The sequence below is a fragment of the Urtica dioica genome, chromosome 6 (genome assembly GCF_054948205.1).
Source record: "Urtica dioica subsp. dioica isolate 48M chromosome 6, U.dioica_male_clone48M_v1_H2, whole genome shotgun sequence".
In the NCBI taxonomy this organism is placed as follows: domain Eukaryota; kingdom Viridiplantae; phylum Streptophyta; class Magnoliopsida; order Rosales; family Urticaceae; genus Urtica; species Urtica dioica.
Window position 1 is genome coordinate 21,001,152 of NC_142761.1, and position 20,785 is coordinate 21,021,936.

Below are 20,785 nucleotides of genomic sequence, written 5' to 3' on the forward strand. Positions count from 1 at the left end.
AGGGAAGGAGAGCAATATTTGCTCATGAATATGTGATATTCAATGAAAGAGGAAACTACCTTATTGAAGGTAAAACCTCCCCTATAAATAGAGGCCTTATTTCCTTCATTTTATTCATTCAACATAAGTTAGAGATTGAGAGACTCTCTCTCTAGACATTGTTGGCCGAACTCCTCTCTCTCTCTCTCTAGTTTATTTTCGATTTTTTCTTGTCTTGGCACCTAGGTCCTCACTCGACCTAGTGTTTAGCTCTGCGACTTCGAGACTCATTCTTAAGTCGTAGTGTTTAAAAGTGTCCACTCACTGATTCCTTCTTTTCGAGTGATTTAGTGATAGAAACTTTCGTGGTTGCTCGAGGTGCCGAGGAAAGAAAGAGAGACGTGCTGCGAGGGGAGACGAGCGTTGCAAACTTTCCACAAGCTTCTTCAAAGTTCAAGCTTCAAGAAAGGTTAGTAAACTTCTAGCTCATATTGGTTTTTAATTACATGTACTTGCACTTGTCTAGGTTAGTAAAAACTATTTTACTTGTAAAAGAAAATTTTTAAAATTCCGCCGCTTACCGAAGCGTTAATTATTTTCTCAAACCCTAGATCGATTCCAACAAATGGTATCAGAGCTATGGTCAAAAATTAGCATGTACATGTTTTTAAAATTATGAGCTTGAAAATCGTTTTCGAAAGTTTACTAATTTTGTGACAAGTTAGATTTGTAATCTTAGATTTTTTTTTAATTTAATGCTCTTGTCTTTAAATTAAAAAGCATGTTAATTTTCTATGAGTTTGGGATGGTTTTAAAACACATTAGAATCAGTTCTAAAAGTTTTTAATTTTTTATATTGAAAAACGTGTTTTAAAGGTTTGAGAAATTTCGGTAAATTTTGTGACTAGTTACTTTGTCTTTCTAGTTTCTTTTATTTACCGTATTCGTTTTATGCTTGTTGTTATTTCTTTTATTCTATGTTATTACCCTGCTAATAAAACACAAATAAAAGCTTTAAACAACATCTTAAAATTCCGTTACACTTGATTCTTTTTCGCACCTAAGTAGGACCAAGCTTTAATTTATTTCTTTTTCTTCGAGCTGGAGTAAACCCGCATTAAAAGTGGCATAACTCTCTGCTCAGAAATCTAAATTTAATGATTCTTGAATCAAATTAAAGCTCTGTCTGTCCTCTGTCCAATTCCACCAGTTTCGGCTGAAAAGGACATCGGAGCCGCCAGATATGGCGATTTTACTCCGAGGTGCGCGGCTGTCTGAAACTCCAGTCTTTTAGAAATCCGGATTTTCAAACCCCACTACCATGAGTTATAGAACTCTAATGAGAAAACTTTCTTGAGCAAAAATGTTTTTCATATGATTATAAACATGATGTGTAAGATTAAAAGTTTTGATTTTTGAAAGATTAATTGAAATTGAATTTTTACAAAACTAGTTTGAATTTTGAAAAACCGTTTTCACTTTCAAACTTGAAAATATTTTGTCATCCAAATCAAATAAATTTTCAAAATGTTTTCAAACTTGAAAATTTGAGTGGGAGGTCTCTTTGTAGACAATCCGAAAAATAAAAAGATGTGTAATCTCAAACTTTCAAGTGTTCGAGTGAGTTGAAGTTCACACTTCCCTCATGCACTTTCCCGAAATAGAAAATAGGAAAAGATCGAGTATGTACCTTGTGCCTTTATGCACTAATACTGCTCTGAACATGTCGATCTAGGATTCTCTTCTAGTTGTCCGCTCTGTCGCTCTCTAACTAGGAAATTTGTTTCCGAACTTAAAAGAGTCGATGAACCAACTCCAAAAACTAAGTGGGGGGGTTATACTTGTTGTTTGTAACCCACGATCCCCAACACTAATGAAAAGTGCAAGTGTCGCCGGACTAAGAGTCACCCTCGTGGCCCTCTCTTAAATGAGAGTACTCAAGGGCACTTTGCTCTGATCATTGCTCAATGAGCTACGTCCGAGAGTGAGACGATGATGACAAGGCCTCCCCTCGGCGGATTGTTTTTCAAAGTCAATCTTTTGGACTAAGTGGTTGGTTACACACTTAGACTCAATCCCTAGTAATCCTCCCTCGAGGCCCTGCGAAAGGATGTGAGTGATCAAACCAATTTACAAGGTGGCTAGTCAAAATTGATGTATTGACATCTTGGCTTAGCATTAATGATGTGTCATTTACTTATAAAAGGAGATTTTTTGCGGCCTTCTCTTGAGGGAGTAAATTATCGTTTGGTTTATAACACCTTTGGATTTTATAAAAGTCTTAATAAAACTTAAATCCTAAACCAAAGACTAATCATAAACTTGTTTCAACTTCAATAGGCTTTATGTCCCGCAAACATCTCTCAATCTGTCTTTGCTCGTTCAAACTCGAAAACGAAAACTACGTAGATTCGAAACGTAACCTCGACATAATACCTACCGTTAACAAGCACAAATGGGTACTCACCACCCCGTGTCCTCCTCTGACGAATGGTGATTCAACTCAAGAGGACAATGACGCCTTAGCGGCCTGGCTTCGATCCGATGAGATTGTGAGGTGCTATATCTTGGCATCTATGAACAATATGCTGAAAGAGCAACATCGTGACATCGAGACTGCCGCTGACATGCTCTACAATCTCCTTGAGATGTTTGGAGGGCAAAGGCGTCAAACAAGGCAACAAGCAGTCCGACAGTTTATGAACTGTCACATGAAGGCTAGGACTCCTGTTGGAGACTTTATGATACTGATCATTAGTTTTCTGAATAGAATGGAAATCCTAGGATCTGAGATTGATGGGAAGAATGTCATAGATATGATCTTAGAAACTCTCCCCGCGTCTCTTGATACCTCCAAAATGAACTACTCCATAAACAAGCTAGAGTACACTATTACCGAGCTTATGATGGAACTTCACACTGCTGTAGGTCTCACTAAGAGACAGAGGAATCAAGGAGAGGCACATGCTATTGAGCAAAAAGCCTCCGCCTCTGGAACTGTGAAGAGACCTTACAAGGCCAATAAAGAGAACTGTCCTGCCTATCTCAAAGCAAAGGAACATAGTATTGTACTACTTACCGAAGCATGCTTAGTAGCTGAAAATGTATCAACGTGGATTCTTGACTCCGCTGCTACTAACCATATTTGTTGTTCCTTGAATGGTTTCAAGAAAACCAAAAGCTTAGAGGAAGGCGAGTTCTGTTTCAAATGGGGTGATGGGAGCCTGGTGTCCGCGAAGGCTGTGGGATCCGTGACGCTGTCTTTTGAAGACCGCACTTTAATATCCGTTGCTCAACTTTTCGAGCAAGATTATTATTTAAAGTTTATTCAGAATGGAATTCGTATTTCGTTTCCTGATAATTCTTTTGTCACTGATGCATGTATGAAGAATGCTCTTTTCTACATCTATCCCACTCAACCTTCTCTTTTAGACACCGAAATAGATAATGATCTAATTAGGGAGGCAAAGAGGATCAAACTTTCTGAATCCTTCGATCTAACAAAATCAACACACCTATGGCACTTAAGACTTGGTCATATCAGTCTAGAAAGGATTAAGAGACTTGTGAGGGATGGTCCACTCCAAGCCTCTGCAATAGGTTCACTACCTACTTATGAATCCTGCATAGAAGGAAAAATGACTAAGCTACCTTTCTCCGATAAGGGTCGAAGAGCCACTGAGTTGCTGGAACTAATACATTCTGATGTATCTGGTCCGCTCAACCAACAGGCACGTGGAGGATACGAATACTTCGTTACCTTCACTGATGATTACTCAAGATATGGGTTTGTCTATTTGCTTAAACACAAATCCGAGACCTTTAACGTATTTAAGGTCTTTAGGGCTTTAGTGGAAAAGCAAACTGGCAAAGTGATCAAAACCCTTCGATTTGATCGAGGTGGTGAGTATATGTCTGGAGAGTTCGATGACTTTCTTAAAGAAGAAGGTATCGCTTCTCATCTTACCGCACCTGGCACACCTCAACAAAACGGAGTGTCAGAGAGAAGAAACCGAACTCTTATGGAGATGGTTAGATCGATGATGAGTTACTCATAACTCCCGCTTTCCTTTTGGGGATATGCCCTCGAAACAGCCGCCTACATTCTGAACCAAGTTCCGTCTAAAACGGTTCCTGGTACTCCTTATGAGAGATGGACTGGCCGTAAAGTGAATCTTGGCCGCATCCGAATTTGGGGTTGCCCTGCACACGTGCTGAGGCAAAAGACTAGCAAGTTGGCTAGTAGGTCAGAATTGTGCCTGTTTGTAGGATATCCGAAGGAAACCAAAGGTTTTACTTTCTATAGTCCCGACGACGATAAGACTTTCGTTAGCACGAATGCTCGTTTCCTTGAGGAGGACTTTATGAAAGATGCAAAACCTAGAAGCAAAATTGTGCTTGAAGAAAAGTTGGGTGAGGAAGCTTCTACCTCATCTGTAAGAACTGTTCTTGCCCCAACTGAAACACAACCTAACTCATCAGAATCTCGTCAAGTAGTACTTAGACGTAGTGGGAGGGCTACTCAAAAGCCTGACAGGTACATGTCTTATGGAGACTCTCTTGTAGCCGTCTCCGACATGGATGACCCTGTTTCCTATAGCCAAGCGATGGCTTGTTCTGAATCAAACCTTTGGCTTGACGCCATGAAAGTTGAAATGCACTCGATGTATGTCAACAATGTCTGGAAACTTGTAGACCTTCCTGAAGGGATTAAACCCGTAGGGTGTAAGTGGATATACAAGAAGAAAAGGGGTCCTGATGGGAACGTCGAGACGTTCAAAGCACGACTTGTGGCGAAGGGTTATACCCAACAAGAAGGGATTGATTATGAAGAAACCTTCTCTCCAGTCGCGATGCTTAAATCCATCCGCATACTCCTATCCATAGCTGCAGCTCTCGACTATGAGATCTGGCAAATGGATGTCAAGACAGCCTTTCTGAATGGCAATCTTGACGAGCGCATTTACATGGCTCAACCAGACGGTTTCGTGGATAAAGGTCAAGAGACCAAGGTTTGTGAGTTGCTTAAATCCATTTATGAACTAAAGCAAGCATCTAGGTCATGGAATATTAGATTCGATGAAACTGTAAAGAGCTTTGGTTTTGAACAGTCAATAGATGAGCCTTGTGTTTACAAGTTAATACACGAAGGCAAAGTTGTGTTTCTGGTACTATATGTCGATGATATACTAGTCATTGGTAATGACGTGGGTAAGTTATCTGAGGTTAAGGTCTGGCTGGCAAAGCAATTCGATATGAAGGATCTAGGAGAAGCCGCGTACATTCCGGGGATCCAAATCTTTCGAGATAGGAAAAACCGGACCCTGTCGCTCTCTCAAGCATCTTATATTGATAAGGTGATGGATCGCTTCTCGATGCAAGACTGCAAGAGGGGTCAAACACCCTTTAGGCATGGAGTTTCACTCTCTAAAGACCAGTCTCCCAAGACTGCACAAGAGATTGAAGACATGAGGAAGATTCCTTACGCCTCTGCCGTAGGAAGCCTCATGTATGCTATGCTTTGCACTAGACCTGATATATGTTTCGCCGTTGGCGTAGTTAGCCGTTTCCAATCCAACCCTGGACTCGAGCACTGGATTGCTGTTAAGCATGTTCTTAAGTATCTTCGAAGAACTAGGAACTTGATGCTTACATACTCAGGTACTGACCTGACTATGACAGGATATACCGACTCCGATTTTCTAGCGGATAAGGATTCCAGGAAATCCACTTCGGGATCTGTGTTCATCCTTAATGGTGGAGCTGTTGTGTGGAGAAGTATTAAGCAATCTTGCATTGCTGACTCCACAATGGAAGCAGAATATGTGGCTGCTTGTGAAGCATCCAAAGAGGCTGTATGGCTTAGAAAATTCCTTAAGTATTTGGAAGTTGTTCCAAACGTTGACGAGCCCATGACTCTTTATTGTGATAATAGTGGGGCTGTCGCTAACTCAAAGGAACCTAGAAGCCATAAGCGCTCTAAGCATATTGAGAGGAAATACCATTTGATTCGAGAGATCGTGCAGCGCGGAGACGTGGAAGTGAAGAAGATATCAACGGTGGACAACCTCGCAGATCGATTCACCAAGGCCCTAGCGAACAAGGTCTTCGACCAACATCGTGAGGGATTAGGCATGAAGGACTACACACACCTTCTTTGAGTCAAGTGGGAGTTTGTTGTCAATGGTGCCCACAAGAAGAGTTGTAGTCTTTATTTTGTACATTTGATGTAAGAAAGTCTCATGAAGACTCTTGCTTGTAATTGCCTATCTATGCATTAATAAAGTTGAAACGTTCATTCATTCTTTCTTTGTTTGAAGCTTTATGATAAAACCTTAGTCTTTTAGTCCATAAACAAACTTAACAAATTACGAAGAGCAAATGTAGATTTGCATGAACAAACTCTTCGTAGTTTGCTTAAAACGATATGTTCTCAATCTTAGGGTCAAAGGACTATTGACCTCAGTATGATTGTTAGAAGAATCTATGATGTCTGGTTATGAGGCATTGAGAGTTGGGGACTCTATAGTTCTTCTAGGTATCTTCCGAAGGTACTGAATTGACCAGTGCACTTCTAGAGACAATATAAGAACAAACCATTTAACCTCTTATGTCTCGAAGTCACTATGTATGAATTGCATCATGCTTACCTTAATCCTGAAATGAGACATGCCATTTCACACCTTAGTATTCTCATTTGAGAAAGTCAAAGTTCGGACTCACTATGTGATTCCGAACAAGGCCTATTGGTGAAGTACTAAGTTGTGAGTCTGTCTTGAGTAACTTTGTGAAGTTCTCATAGATATGGAATTCATGTACAAGATTGCTGAAATGCAATGTATGTCACCTCATGCTTTGTTCCTTGGAGTGTGAATAAATGAACTGGCCAGTGTCCAAATTGAGTCCTGACTCTTTTGGATGAAACAATGTGACTTGTTAGCTCCTCGTCAATACATTGTTTCTAACTTATTCACAAGCGACAAAGGAGTTGAGGAAATAACAGCTAGAAGGGTAAAATGGTAATTTAGTAAATCCCGACTAGCTGATGACATTCATGAAGGGTAAATATAGATAATATTCAGTGGATCCGCTCATCATAATTAGGTCGAATTCTTGAGTAGAAAACAAATTCATTTGAACCGAGAGATTTTCAGTGTCAGCTCTTTAGTGGAGTCAGTTGGCATTAAGCTAAACTTGGAAAAGGTTTGTGAACTTTTGAGTCCACGTTTTTAGGTCAAGCTTTGTTCATTTGGGTCCATGAGGTCACTGTCACGAATCACATCGATAGGACTAGTTAAACTGGAAGCTAAGTCAAAACAAGAACGAAAATAGTCAAAAGGGTATTTTTGTCTTTTGAGACAAAGGATGAAATGAATGTCAATAATTTTTTTGACAAGTTCATTTGATGACTTAATTTCACTCGGCCATGACTTGATCACTGGGCCTTGTGAATTAATTTCATTTCATAAGAATTTTATTGAAAATTCTTATTGGGCCTTTTTCATGTTGTCATGAACAAATGGAAAAGCTTCTAGAAGCCCATTCTAGAAGGACATAGGCGCCCAACATACCCAACCAAGAGAAAGAGTTTATTTTGTGCATAAATGTATTTAGATACTTGCCAAAAGAAAAAGAGGAAACAAATTTGCATGTAGATGCACTAGGGTAATCGGCCAAGCAAGGAATGGAACAAAAAGGAAACAAATCCAAGGGCTTCTAGAAGCCTATTTGGCCGAGTGACTCTAAGGGAAGGAGAGCAATATTTGCTCATGAATATGTGATATTCAATGAAAGAGGAAACTACCTTATTGAAGGTAAAACCTCCCCTATAAATAGAGGCCTCATTCCCTTCATTTTATTCATTCAACATAAGTTAGAGATTGAGAGACTCTCTCTCTAGACATTGTTGGCCGAACTCCTCTCTCTCTCTCTAGTTTATTTTCGATTTTTTCTTGTCTTGACACCTAGGTCCTCACTCGACCTAGTGTTTAGCTCTGCGACTTCGAGACTCGTTCTTAAGTCGTAGTGTTTAAAAGTGCCCACTCACTGATTCCTTCTTTTCGAGTGATTTAGTGATAGAAACTTTCGTGGTTGCTCGAGGTGCCAAGGAAAGAAAGAGAGACGTGCTGCGAGGGGAGACGAGCGTTGCAAACTTTCCACAAGCTTCTTCAAAGTTCAAGCTTCAAGAAAGGTTAGTAAACTTCTAGCTCATATTGGTTTTTAATTACATGTACTTGCACTTGTCTAGGTTAGTAAAAACTGTTTTACTTGTAAAAGAAAATTTTTAAAATTCCGCCGCTTACCAAAGCGTTAATTATTTTCTCAAACCCTAGATCGATTCCAACATGAGTCGACTAGCTACTCCTCGTGCCGACTCTACATTTCTCCTCGAGTTAAGTTCACTCCTCGAGTCGAGTACCGAGTCCACGAGTCGACAAGCTACTCCTCGTGCTGACTCTACATTTCTCCTCGAGTTGAGTTCGTTCCTCGAGTCGAGTACCGGGTACACGAGTCGACAAGCAACTCCTTGTGTCTACTCTACATTTCTCCTCGATTTGAGTTCACTCCTCGAGTCGAGTACCGAGTCCACGTGTCGACTAGCTACTCCTCGTTCCTACGCTATATTTCTCCTCAAGTTTAGTTCACTCCTCGAGTCCAGTGCCGAGTCCACGAGTCGACTAGCTACTCCTCGTGCTGACTCTACATTTCTCCTCGAGTTGAGTTCATTCCTCGAGTCGAGTACCGAGTCCACGAGTCGACAAGCCACTCCTCGTGCCGACTCTACATTTCTCCTCGAGTTGAGTTCACTCCTCGAGTCGAGTACCGAGTCCACGAGACAAGCTACTCCTCGTGCCGACTCTACATTTATCCTCGAGTTGAGCTCACTCCTCGAGTCGAGTACCGAGTCCACGAGTCGACTAGCTACTCCCAGTTCCGACTCTACATTTCTCCTTGAGTTGAGTTCACTCCTCGAGTCGAGTACCGAGTCCACGAGCTGACTAGCTACTCCTCGTGCTGACTCTACATTTCTCCTCGAGTTGAGTTCATTCCTCGAGTCGAGTACCGAGTCCACGAGTCGACAAGCGACTCCTCGTGCCGACTCTACATTTCTCCTCGAGTTGAGTTCACTCTTTGAGTCGAGTACCAAGTCCATGGGTCGACTAGCTACTCCTCGTGCCGACTCTACATTTCTCCTCGAGTTGAGGTCACTCCTCGAGTCGAGTACCGAGTCCACAAGTCGACTAGCTACTCCTCGTGTCGACTCTACATTTCTCCTCGAGTTGAGTTCATTCCTCGAGTCGAGTACCGAGTCCAGGAGTCGACTAGCTACTCGTTGCTTGAACTTTGAGAAGCTTTTGGAAAGTTTGCCACGCTCGTCTCCCCTCGCAGCACGTCTCTCTTTCTTTCCTCAGGACCTCGAGCATCCACGAATGTTTCTATCACTAAATCACTCGAAATAAAGGAATTAGTGAGTGGGCACTTTTAAACACTACGATTTAAGAACGAGTCTTGAAGTCGCAGAGTTAAACTCTAGGTCAAATGAGGACCTAGGTGCCAAAACAATAAAACGAAATTGACTAGAGAGAGAGAGGAGAGGGGCGGCCACAAGTTCTAGAGAGAGAGACTCTCAATCTCTAACTTATGTGGAATGAATGAAATGAGAAGAATAAGGCTCCTATTTATAGGAGAGGCTTTACCTTCAATAAGGTAGTTTCCTCTTCTTTAGAATATAACATATTCATGAGGAAATAATCCTTATTTCCTTTTCTCATTTTGGGCGTGTAAGCCTTGCCATCTAGAAGCAAATTTGTTTCCTATTTTGCTTGCCTTGGCTGCCCATGTCATACTCTCCTAGAGGAAATTTGTTTCCTCTTTTTCTTTTGGCAAGTATCTTCATACATTAATGCACAAAATAAACTCTCTTTCACACTAAGGGCTGCACGAAATTTGGTGTCCCATTCACTTGGGTTGGACGGCCAAAAGCCTTCTAGAAAGGCTTTCTAGGTTTTCTTTTAATTGTTCATGACAACATAAGAAAGGCCCATTAAGAATTTTCTAGTAAAATTCTATTAAATGAAATTAATTCACAAGGCCCAATAAACATGTTATGGCCGTGTGATATAATATGTCATCATATGACATTGTCAAAAAATTTATTGACATTCATTTCATGCCAAGTCCAAAAAGACAAAATTACCCTTTCGACAATTTTCGTTATTGTTTTGACTTAGCTTCTAGTTTAACTATTCCTAATCGATGTGATTCGTGACAGTGACCTCATGGACCCAAATGAACAAAGCTTGAGCTAAACACTTGGACTCAAAAGTTCACAAACCTTTTCCAAGTTTAGCTTAATGCCAACTGACTCCACTAAAGAGTTGACACTGAAAATCTCTCAGTTCAAATGAATTTATTTTATACTCAATAATTCAACCTAATTATGATGACCGGATCCACTGAATATTATATGTGTTTACCCTTCATGAATATCATCAGCTAGTCGGGATTTACAAAATTACCATTTTACCCTTCTAGATGTTATTTCCTCAACTCCTTTGTCGCTTGTGAATAAGTTAGAAACAATGTATTGACGAGGAGCTAACAAGTCACATTGTTTCATCAAAAAGAGTCAAGACTCAACTTGGACACTGGCCAGTTCATTTATTCACACTCCAAGGAACAGAGCATGTGGTGATATACATTGCATTTCAGCAATCTAGTACATGAATTCCATATCTATGAGAACTTCACAAAGTTACTCATGACATTCTCACAACTTAGTACTTCACCAATAGGCCCTGTTCGGAATCACATAGTGAGTCCGAACTCTGACTTTCTCAAATGAGAATACTAAGGTGTGAAATGACATGTCTCATTTCAGGATTAAGGTAAGCACGGTGCAATTCATACATAGTGACTTCGAGACATAAGAGGTTAAATGGTTTGTTCTTATCTTGTCTCTAGAAGTGCACTGGTCAATTCAATACCTTCGGAAGACACCTAGAAGAACTATAGAGTCTCCAACTCTCAATGCCTCATAACCAGACATCATAGATTCTTCTAACAATCATACTGAGGTCAATAGTCCTTTGACCCTTAGATTGCGAATATATCATTTTAAGCAAACTACGAAGAGTTTGTTCATGCAAATCTACATTTGTCTCTTCATAAGTTGTTTAGTTTGTTTATGGACTATAGACTAATGTTTTATCATAAAGCTTCAGACAAGGAAGATTGAATGAACGTTTCAACTTTTTATTAATGAATAAGCAATTACAAGCAAGAGTCTTCATGAGACTTTATTACATCAAATGTAGAGTATAAGGATTACAACTCTTCTTGTGGGCACCATTGACAACAAACTCCCACTTGACTCAAAGAAGACATGTGTAGTCTTTCATGCCTAATCCCTCTCGATGTTGGTCGAAGACCTTGTTCGCTAGGGCCTTTGTGAATGGATCTGCTAGGTTGTCCACCGTTGAGATCTTCTTCACTTCCACGTTTCCGCGCTGCACGATATCTCGAATCAAATGGTATTTCCTCTCAATATGCTTAGAGCGCTTATGGCTTCGAGGTTCCTTCGAGTTAGCGACAGCCCCACTATTATCACAATAAAGAGTCATGGGCTCGTCAACGTTTGGAACAACTTCCAAATACTTAAGGAATTTTCTAAGCCATACAGCCTCTTTGGATGCTTCACAAGCAGCCACATATTCTGCTTCCATTGTAGAGTCAGCAATGCAAGATTGCTTAATACTCCTCCACACAACAGCTCCACTATTACGGATGAACACAGATCCCGAAGTGGATTTCCTGGAATCCTTATCCGCTTGAAAATCGGAGTCGGTATATTCCGTCATAGTCAGGTCAGTACCTGAGTATGTAAGCATCATGTTCCTAGTTATTCGAAGATACTTAAGAACATGCTTAACAGCAATCCAGTGCTCGGGTCCAAGGTTAGATTAGAAACGGCTAACTACGCCAACGGCGAAATAGATGTCAGGTCTAGTGCAAAGCATAGCATACATAAGGCTTCCTACGGCAGAGGCGTAAGGAATTTTCCTCATGTCTTCAATCTCTTGTGCAGTCTTGGGAGACTAGTCCTTAGAGAGTGAAAACCCATGCCTAAAGGGTGTTTGGCCCTTCTTGGAGTCTTGCATCGAGAAGCGATCCATCACCTTATCAATATAAGATGCTTGAGAGAGCGACAGGGTCCGGTTTTTCCTATCTCGAAAAATTTGGATCCCCAGAATGTACGCGGCTTCTCCTAGATCCTTCATATCGAATTGCTTTGCCAGCCAGACCTTAACCTCAGATAACTTACCCACGTCATTACCAATGACTAGTATATCATCGACATATAGTACCAGAAACATAACTTTGCCTTCGTGTATTAACTTGTAAACACAAGGCTCATCTATTGACTGTTCAAAGCCAAAGCTCTTTACAGTTTCATCGAATCTAATATTCCATGACCTAGATGCTTGCTTTAATGCACAAATGGACTTAAGCAACTCACAAACCTTGGTCTCTTGACCTTCTTCCACGAAACCGTCTGGTTGAGCCATGTAAATACGCTCGTCAAGATTGCCATTCAGAAAGGCTGTCTTGACATCCATTTGCTAGATCTCATAGTCGAGAGCTGCAGCTATGGATAGGAGTATGCGGATGGATTTAAGCATTGCGACTGGCGAGAAGGTTTCATAGTCAATCCCTTCTTGTTGGGTATAACCCTTCGCCACAAGTCGTGCTTTGAACGTCTTGACGTTCCCATTAGGACTCCTTTTCTTCTTGTATATCCACTTACACCCTACGGGTTTAATCCCTTCAGGAAGGTCTACAAGTTTCCAGACTTTGTTGACATACATCGAGTGCATTTCAACTTTCATGGCGTCAAGCCAAAGGTTTGATTCAGAACAAGCCATCGCTTGGCTATAGGAAACAGGATCATCCATGTCAGAGACGACTACAAGAGAGTCTCCATAAGACATGTACCTGTCAGGCTTTTGAACATCCCTCCCACTACGTCGAAGTACTACTTGACAAGATTCTGATGAGTTAGGTTGTGTTTTAGTTGGGGTAAGAACAGTTCTCACAGATGAGGTAGAAGCTTCCTCACCCAACTTTTCTTCAAGCACAATTTTGCTTCTAGGTTTTGCATCCTTCATAAAGTCATCCTCAAGGAAACGAGCATTCGTGCTAACGAAAGTCTTATCGTCCTCGGGACTATAGAAGATGAAACCTTTGGTTTCCTTTGGATATCCCACAAACAGGCACAATTCTGACCTACTAGCCAACTGTTGTCAATGGTGCCCACAAGAAGAGTTGTAATCTTTATATTATACATTTGATGTAATAAAGTCGCATGAAGACTCTTGCTTGTAATTGCTTATTCATTAATAAAAAGTTGAAACGTTCATTCAATCTTCCTTGTCTGAAGCTTTATGATAAAACCTTAGTCTTTAGTCCATAAACAAACTAAACAACTTACGAAGAGACAAATGTAGATTTGCATGAACAAACTCTTCGTAGTTTGCTTAAAACGATATATTCGCAATCTAAGGGTCAAAGGACTATTGACCTCAGTATGATTGTTAGAAGAATATATGATGTCTGGTTATGAGGCATTGAGAGGTGGAGACTCTATAGTTCTTCTAGGTATCTTCCGAAGGTACTGAATTGACCAGTGCACTTCTAGAGACAAGATAAGAACAAACCATTTAACCTCTTATGTCTCGAAGTCACTACGTATGAATTTAATCCTGAAATGAGACATGTCATTTCACACCTTAGTATTCTCATTTGAGAAAGTCAGAGCTCGGACTCACTATGTGATTCCGAACAAGGCCTATTGGTGAAGTACTAAGTTGTGAGTATGTCATGAGTAACTTTTTGAAGTTCTCATAGATATGGAATTCATGTACAAGATTGCTGAAATGCAATGTATATCACCTCATGCTTTGTTCCTTGGAGTGTGACTAAATGAACTGGCCAGTGTCCAAATTGAGTCCTGACTCTTTTGGATGAAACAATGTGACTTGTTAGCTCCTCGTCAATACATTGTTTCTAACTTATTCACAAGCGACAAAGGAGTTGAGGAAATAACAGCTAGAAGGGTAAAATGGTAATTTTGTAAATCCCGACTAGCTGATGATATTCATGAAGGGTTAACACTGATAATATTATGTGGATCCACTCATTACAATTAGGCTGAATTCTTGAGTAGAAAATAAATTCATTTGAACCGAGAGATTTTCAGTGTCAACTCTTTAGTGGAGTCAGTTGACATTAAGCTAAACTTGGAAAAGGTTTGTGAACTTTTGAGTCCAAGTATTTTAGCTCAAGCTTTGTTCATTTGGATCCATGAGGTCACTGTCACGAATCACATCGAGTAGGAATAGTTAAACTGGAAGCTAAGTCAAAACAAGAACAAAAATTGTCAAAAGGGTATTTTTGTCTTTTGAGAGATAGGATGAAATGAATGTCAATAAATTTTTTGACAAGGTCATTTGATGACAAGTAACACTCGGCCATAATATTATTAATTGGGCCTTGTGGATTAATTTCATTTCATATGAATTTTATTGAAAATTCTTAATGGGCCTTTTTCATGTTGTCATGAACAAATGAAGAAGCTTCTAGAAGCTCCTTCTAGAGACATGTTTGGCGCCCATAATACCCAAAGAAAGAGAGAATATTTTGTGCATAAATTTATCATGATACTTGCCAAAAGAAAAAGAGAAAACAAATTTTCCAATGTGGGAAACTATATGGGCGGCCAAGACAAGCAAAGAAGAGGAAACAAATTAGGAAATAAATCCCTTATGGGAAAGGAAATGTTGGGCGCATATGGAGATAATGGGAAATAAGAGATTGCTCATGAATGCTTGGAAAAAAGTGGAAACTCCCATTTCTAAGGCAAACCCGTCTCCTATAAATAGGGCCCTCATTCTCATTGCTTTCTCAATTCCACATAAGTTAGAGATTGAGAGCCTCTCTCTCTATGATATGATCCTTACCAACAAATGTGATAAGACCCAATAACAATGATTGGAAAAAGACCCCAAGATCTGCAAAGGACTAGAATGTTGAGACTTGACCCAATATCTAGAGAGATAAGAACCAAGCCTACAATATATATGACGCCACACCAAGATACTCAAGATGATCACTTAAGAATCAAGATGATAAGTCAAGTTGCTGAACGCCACAAGAAAACTTGATAAGTTCAAAAAGTCTTTTCAAGAACAAGAAAGACACAAACTCACATATATTTCATTCAAAGGGGAATTGTCCTGATTACATTCTCCTAAACACTTATTTATAGCCTTGGAGAGGCTTTACAATCAGCCAAAAACGTTTTGCTCCAACAGCTCTAAAAACAACATTTAAGACACTAGTAATAAAAGCTGAAATCTAAATGCAAATAACTCTCAGCCCTTATAACATTGAAACTGAAAGTTTTTGACATAAAAACACACAAAACAACACACTAAATGGGTATAAACACCCCAAATTCGTCCAACTATTCTGAGTGGTTACAAAAGTAACTCCCAAAAGAGTGAACAGCCTTATTTATTGTTAGAAATGTGGATCCAATGCCTAAAAACGACCTAGGCATTCTGATTACTCTTGTAGAACCTTAATCATTGTAATTAGGCTCTCTTGCTTTAGATTTGCCTCAACTTTGGGCCCAAATGAGCTAACTTGTTGAATCAGCCCATTTAGAGCCTCTTTGAATTGTTTGGCCTTAAACCTTGTGAGAGGCCCACTAGGCAAACTTAATGGATCACTTGAAAGTTTTCTTTTAGTCATCTCAGGTCCACTTGTATCCATTTGAACTCCTTGATCACTTGCATCCACTTTAGCTCCTTGATTCGCATCATTCTCCCCCTCTTGACAGCGATTTGTCCTCAAATCATCACCAGGTAAGTCAAACTTGTAGGCATTGTCATTGATGCGCTCCAAAACCTGGAATGGTCCGTCACCCCTTGGAAGTAATTTGGAACGCCTTTGCTCAGGGAATCGCTCCTTTCTCATGTGCAACCAAACCCAGTCCCCTGGCTCAAAAATCACTTTCTTGCGGCTCTTGTTGGCATTCTTTGCGTATTGCTCAGTCCGTCGCTCTATGTTTTGCCTTGTCTTCTCATGAATCTGTTTCACAAGATCTGCCTTCTTTTTCCCATCCAAGTTAACTTGCTCACCAATAGGTAAAGGAATCAAATCCAAAGGTGTTATTGGATTAAAACCATAAACAATTTCAAAAGGAGAGAACTTAGTTGCAGAGTGAACACTACGATTATATGCAAATTCAACATGTGGCAAACCATCTTCCCAAGCTTTCAGGTTCTTTTGAATGATAGAACGCAACAAAGTGGATAATGATCTATTTACCACTTCAGTTTGCCCATCGGTTTGTCGATGACAAGTAGTAGAAAACAATAGTTTTGTTCCCAGCTTTCCTCACAACGTTTTCCAAAAATAGCTCAAGAATCTCGCATCTCTATCAGAAACAATTGTGCGAGGCATGCCATGCAACCTAACAATCTCTTTGAAAAACAGGTCAGCAATGTTTGATGCGTTATCAGTTTTGTGACATGCAATAAAATGTGCCATTTTAGAAAATCGATCAACGACCACAAAAACAGAATCTCTCCCCCTCTTAGTCCTTGGTAATCCCAAAACGAAGTCCATTGAAATATCAACCCAAGGTGCACTAGGAATCGGAAGTGGTGTATACAAACCATGTGGTTGTTGTTTAGACTTGGCCTGTTTACAAGTTATGCATCGCTCACAAATCTTTTCAACATCTCGTTTCATATGGGGCCAATAGAAATGTTCATGCAACATACCCAATGTCTTAGCTACCCCAAAATGACCCATCAAACCACCAGAATGTGCTTCTCAAACAAGTAGTTCACGTAATGAAGAATGAGGAATGCATAATTTATTTTCACGAAATAGAAAACCATCATGAATAAAAAATTTGCCATTCGCCCCATGAGAACAACATTCAAAGGCTGCCCCAAAATCAGAATCAGAAGCATACAATTCCTTAATGTACTCAAATCCAAGCAACTTAGAATCTAGAGTAGAGAGTAGAACGTACCTGCGAGATAATGCATCTGCCACAACATTCTCCTTACCTTGCTTATATTTGATCACATACGGAAATGTTTCAATGAACTCCACCCATTTCGCATGTCGTCTATTCAATTTGTGTTGGCCCTTCAAATGCTTCAACGACTCATGATCCGTATGTATCACAAATTCTTTAGGCCAAAGATAGTGCTGCCAATTTTCCAAAGTCCTCACCAATGCATATAATTCCTTATCATAAGTAGGATAGTTCAGGGCTGCCCCACTCAACTTTTCACTAAAATACGCAATTGGTCTTCCTTCTTGCATCAAAACTCCACCAATTCCTAAACCTGAAGCATCACACTCAATTTCAAACGTTTTAGTGAAGTTAGGCAAAATAAGCAAAGGAGCATTAGTTAATTTTTTCTTGATCAGTCTGAATGCCTTTTCTTGCTCAGCTCCCCATTTAAATGGGATGTTCTTCTTGATGACTTCGGTTAGCGGCGCTGCAAGGCTACTAAAGTCTCGAACAAATCGTCGATAAAAACTAGCCAAACCATGAAAACTTCTTACCTGACTTACCGAAGTAGGCGTTGGCCAATCGTGAATTGCCTTCACCTTTTCCTCATCAACTTCAATCCCTTTAGCACTTACAACAAAACGAAGAAACACAAGCTTATCCGTGCAAAATGTACATTTCTTAAGATTTCCAAATAAGCTTTCTTTCCTCAAAACTTCTAAAACCAATTTTAGATGTGCAACATGATCCTCAAGGTTTTTACTATAAATCAGAATATCATCAAAGTAGACAACAACAAAATGTCCAAGGAAAGTACGTAAAACATGGTTCATAAGTCTCATGAATGTACTCGGGGCATTGGTTAACCCAAAAGGCATAACTAACCATTCATACAATCCATATTTTGTCTTAAATGCAGTTTTCCACTCATCTCCTTCTTTCATTCTAATCTGATGATATCCACTCTTAAGATCAATTTTAGAAAACACACACGATCCATGCAATTCATCCAACATATCATCTAAACGAGGAATAGGATGTCGATACTTTACCGTGATGTTGTTGATGGCTCGACAATCAACACACATTCTCCATGTCCCATCCTTCTTCGGCACTAGAATCACCGGAACAGCACACGGACTCATGCTTTCTCTCACATGTCCCTTCTCCATTAGCTCACTGACTTGCCGCTCAAGTTCCTTAGTCTCCTCTGGATTACTTCTATAGGCTGGTCGATTTGGAATTGTGGAGCCAGGAACAAAGTCGATTTGATGTTCGATCCCTCGAATAGGAGGTAAACCAGGAGGTACCTCTTCCGGAAACACATCTACAAATTCCTGCAAAAGAGAGAAAACGTTGCTCGGCAAAGATCCGGCAAGATCATCAGTACATAAAAAGGCCTCCTTGTACATGAGTACTATAAGGGGCTGATGGGTGAATAATGCCCTCTTGATCTCACTTTTTTTTGCCATGAGACTAACTTTTTCACTCATGTTTCTCTCTTTCTTTTCAAATTCCTTTTTTTCATCTTTTTCTCTTTCCTTTTCTTTTTCTCTTTCTTTTTCTTTTTCTTTTTCTTTTTCTTTTTCTCTTTTTGTTTGTAATTTCAATTGATCAGCAAGAACTTGATTGGGACTTAATGGTACAAGTGTAACAGGTTGCTCTTTAAGAGTAAAAGAGTATCGATTGGTGAAACCATCATGTGAGACCCTCCTATCAAATTGCCATGGCCTCCCCAAAAGCATGTGACAAGCTTCCATCGGTACCACATCACAAAGCACCTGATCTTCATACTTGCCAATCGAAAATGCCACAAGAACTTGTTTTGTCACCTTGATGTTTCCACTATCATTAAGCCATTGAAGACGGTAGGGTCGTGGATGCTTCAACGTAGGCAGCGCCAATTTCTCGACAAGTTCATTGCTCGCGACATTCGTGCAACTTCCTCCATCAATAATCACACTACACACTTTCCGGTTCACGAAGCATCGAGTATGAAACAAATTCTCGCGCTGATTATTTTCTTCTTTCTTCACTTGTGCACTAAGAGCTCTCCTCGCCACTAATAGTTCTCCATCGACTGGGTATTCACCATCGCTGCAATCCTCAAGTGGTGGCATGTCCTCATCTACTTCATCTTCCTCATCCTCCGACTCAAGCTGACCTTGTGCGTTTATCACCATAACCCTCTTGTTTGGGCACTCGCTGGCTATATGTCCTGAACCTCTACATTTAAAACACTTTATATCACGTGTTTTAGTAGAATTAGCCTCTTTGTTACCTTGTGTAGCCCCTGGTTGTTGTACGACGTTTTTCAAACTGTCAAATTTAGGCTTGTTTGCTTGAAATTCATCTCGTCTAGAGGCTGCCCTCCACGAATTTGTTGACGACATACTTGGTCCTCTCCTAGCCATGTTCCTTCGCTTTAGTTGCTGCTCCGCTTTGATGGCTTGGTGCACCATATCGGTCAACTCCACGTGATGTTGCATCTCCACGACATCCGCTATCTCACGATTTAGTCCATGCAAGAATCTGGCCATCGTTGCTTCTCTGTCCTCCACCACGTTTGCCCTTATCATTGCCACCTCCATCTCCTTGAAATACTCATCTACACTCTTTATTCCTTGAGTTAGACGCTGCAATTTGTTGTACAACTCCCGATGGTAATAACTTGGAATGAATCGCCGCCTCATGATGGCTTTCATCTCCTCCCATGTCTCCACCGTGCGCTCTCTATTTCTCCTCCTTTCTTTCAACAACTGATCCCACCATATTATGGCATAATCAGTGAACTCGATCGCTGCGACCTTCACCTTCTTCATCTCCGAGTAGTTATGACACTCGAACACCATCTCTATCTTCTGCTCCCACTCCAAATAGACTTCAGGTTCATTTCTCCCCTGAAAAGATGGTATGGTCACCTTTATACTCCCCAAATCATCATCCCTTCCAGGCCTTCCCCTCCTAGCTTCTCTATTCCCATTACCACGCCCAAACCTGCCCCGGTTATGTTGACGCTCTTCTCCACCATCTTCAGCAACCTCGTCTTCAACACCTTCCGATACATCACCCTCTTCTTCAGCTCTTTGTGCTCGTCTATTGGGAACAGTTGGTGCATGATTTGCTGCCATCCCTTCTATTCCATCAATCCTCGCATTTAGTTGCTCAAACTTCTCCGTCATCAACGCCACGAATGCCTCCATTTGAAGATTTCGATTAAGTGGTGGTTGTACGTATCTCCCACGATCAGATTCGTTTCCTGACATTTAAAATATATATATTTTTTTATTAAAAAAAACGTATCTGTTAGAGGACCTCACAAACACTCGCTCACGTGTTTCTCTCAATAATGTATCCGCTCAACACTCGTGTTTAGAAATAAAATGGCTTTTACCCTCAAATAATCTCACACTCTTGCCTTTTTCCACTCTAGTGTTTTCTTTTGTTCTTAATCAGACTAAGTAAACAACAAGTGTTTCGAGTAGCAATTCAATGTGTGAAACAACTCAACAAATCACGAGACTCAAAAGCAAAGGATAAGATATGAGATAAACCCACACTACGTAAACTAAAATGCTCAATTACCAATTCTAGAATCAGACCATAAAACAAAACAAACAAAAATACTACAACGATAGACTGAATTCTTTTTTCATTTGGCTTTTTTTTCTTTTTTTTTTGCTTTTTTTTTTTTACTTGAAATGA

General features: G+C 40.2%; 1 pseudogene; it reads right to left on the reverse strand.

The window, feature by feature from the left end:
* Window positions 1–15,554: 15,554 nt before the first annotated feature.
* Window positions 15,555–20,283, reverse strand: LOC149393489 (uncharacterized; annotated as a pseudogene).
* Between the last annotated feature and the right edge of the window lie 502 nt (window positions 20,284–20,785).